The sequence below is a fragment of the Leopardus geoffroyi genome, chromosome B3 (genome assembly GCF_018350155.1).
Source record: "Leopardus geoffroyi isolate Oge1 chromosome B3, O.geoffroyi_Oge1_pat1.0, whole genome shotgun sequence".
In the NCBI taxonomy this organism is placed as follows: domain Eukaryota; kingdom Metazoa; phylum Chordata; class Mammalia; order Carnivora; family Felidae; genus Leopardus; species Leopardus geoffroyi.
Genome location: NC_059337.1, coordinates 16635471 through 16638441, shown reverse-complemented (window position 1 = coordinate 16638441; position 2971 = coordinate 16635471). Strand labels below are relative to the sequence as shown.

At 31.4% G+C, this 2971-nt stretch overlaps 1 pseudogene; it reads right to left on the bottom strand.

The window, feature by feature from the left end:
- Positions 1–2217: 2217 nt before the first annotated feature.
- On the bottom strand, positions 2218–2352 carry LOC123584754 (annotated as a pseudogene).
- Between the last annotated feature and the right edge of the window lie 619 nt (positions 2353–2971).

Below are 2971 nucleotides of genomic sequence, written 5' to 3'. Positions count from 1 at the left end.
GACCACGAGATCGTGACCTGAGTTGAAGTCAGATGCTTAACCGACTGAGTCACCCAGGCACCCCCATAATTACATGAATTTTTTTCTCACAGAAGTACTTCATAGACATCCTTTTAACATTTCACAATATTGTATGGATTTGCCATAATTTACTGAACTATTGCCTTAATGTTGGATTTTACATTTGTTTCCAATTTTTCACTGTTATAAATAATGATGCAGTTTATATCTTTACACATTTTGCTTTATTTTCACTTTAACTTATTTCCATTGATTTCCTAAAAGGGGAAATACTTGGCCAAAGTAAGTTTTAGATAAATTTTAGTTCATACATAAATGTTGCTGAATAGATTTTTCTGAATGTCACTACTCGACTAGAATTATATCCAGAAAACAAATCTGTTAAATGAAGAAAAAATGAGAACAATTTTAGAAAAACCAAAACTAAACCATTTGTTGTCTTCAAGCACACACTAAAAAAGTACTAAAGCATTTCCTAAGAGAGAAGGAGAGTTACCTCAAATGGCAACATGGAAATGTGAGAAGATATAAAGAGAAATGGAAGATATGTAGGTAAGTCTAAATGAATATTGACTACATAGAATGATAATGATTTAAAACTCATGAGAACATATACATAAAACAACACACAAAAGATGGGAGCAAGGTAATGGAATTGAAATTGTTAAAGTTCTAGCATTACCTGGGAAGTGATCCAAGTACTTATCTCTCTGATGCCCTAATAAATCAAAGATGTTTGTTGTAATCACTGTGTAATTATTAAAGAAAAATAAAATATGTAACCACCAAGGTTGTAATTTCCAGAAGGAACTGGAAAATAATCTTAAAATGCTTTATTAATTCAAAAAGTTGCAAGAAAGGCATATAAAGGATGTAGAACACATATAATAAGTAATAGATAATAAAAACCCAAGATATACCAGGAATTATATTAAGTATAAATGGTCTAAATACTTCAATTATAAAACAAAATCTCTCAAGCTGAACAAGTAAACACCTTACATCTAAGAACGCAAAAGAACTGAAAGTCTAAACTAATAAAAAATAACATGATATAATTATATAAAACAAAATAGACTTTAAGGTAAAAGGCATTCTTGGAGATAAAGAGGGATATTTCATAATGATAAAAGATCAATCAGCCAGAAAGATTGAATACTTTTTTTAATGTTTATTTTTGAGAGAGAGAGAGAGAGAGAGAGAGAGTAAGCGTGAAAAGGGGAGGAGCAGAGAGACAGGGAGACACAGAATCAGAATCAGGCTCCAGGCTCCAAACACAGAGACTGATTGCAGGGCTCGAACTCATAAACCGCAAGATCGTGACCTCGGCTGAAGTCAGACACTCAACTGACTGAGCCACCCTGGCACCCTAAGACTGAATACTTTTCAATTTGTATGCACCCAATAATACAACATCAAATAGCTGATGCAAAAATTGCATATTTAAAGGAGGAAATTCACAACCATATTGGCTGATTTTACATGTTCTCAACAACAAGCAAACAAAAACAAATCATTAAAGGTATATAAAATTTGAACATGATTTACCATCTGTACAAACAACTTCAGAATTCACATTATTTTTAAGAGTACATGGTATAGCAATATCAAAGTTGACCATATACTCAACCATAAATCAAATCCTGACAGAATTCCATGTAGTAAAATTATAGAGTGAAATAAAGTTAGAGATCAATGATAAAGTTTATTATAAAGCCCCCAAATGTTTGGGAACTAAACAATATATGTCCAAATAACTCAAGGGCAAAATTAAATCACGATGGAAATTTAAAATTATTTTATGAAATGAAAATGAAAATGTGGCACACTAAAGGAGGCAGGAGGTAGTTAAAACCATGCTTAAAAGGATAAGTCCATATGTCAGAAAAAAAAGATAAACTGAAAATGAATCAGCTATTGATTTTATTGATAGAAACTAGAATAGAAAGTTTAAAAATATTAAGTTAAAAGAAAGAAGAAAGGAGATAATAATAATTACAATAGTAGAAATTGGTCAAAGGTGGAACAAATATACAACAGAAAAAGTTACAAAGCTATAAGTTGGTTCTTTGAAAAACTAAACTCTTACCAAGTGTGATAAAGAAAGAGAGAAGACACATACTGCCAATATCAGGAATGCAAAAAATGAATTACCACATATCTTACAGAAAATTACAAAAAATAATGAAAGGATATTGTGAACAACTTTGTTTCAGTAAATTTCAAAATTTAGGTAAACTGAGAAATTTTCTAGAAAAATACAACTTACCAAAATGGAAACAGGGAAAAAAAATTCTACACTTGATCTTAGCCAAAAGGCTGAGAAGTGATCAGGGAGAAAATTTCTAAAATCTATATAATTCTCTATAGATTAAATAAGTTGATTTTGTAATTACAAAAATTCCCACAAAGACATCTCTTGACATGCTGGTAATTCTTCCAGGCATTTAAAGAATAAATAACACTGAATGTGTACAAACTTCTCTAAAAAATAATATAAAACAAAACAGAGAACGTATGTCATCTTGTTTTATGTGGCCAGTATCTTGAAACTAGATCATGACATGAACATTTATAAGAAAGGAAAATTATAGGCCATTTTCAAGGACATAAAGCCAGGGCACCTGGGTGGCTCAGTTGGTTAAGCATCTGACTTCAGCTCAGGTCATGATCTCATGTGAGTTTGTGAGTTTGAGCTCTCTGCAATCAGGGCAGAGCCCCCTTTGGACCCTCTGTCCCTCTCTGTCTCTGCCCCTCCTCCACCTGTGCATGCACATGCACTCTGTCTCTTTCTCTCAAAAATTTACATTAAAAAATATTTTAAAAATATGTAAATACAAAAATTGTAAATAAATCTTAGCAAAATGAGTCCAGCAATATTTAAAAAGATAATATGTCATTTTGAATTTGGGTCCATTCCAGAAATATAATATTTAACCTTAAAAAATTA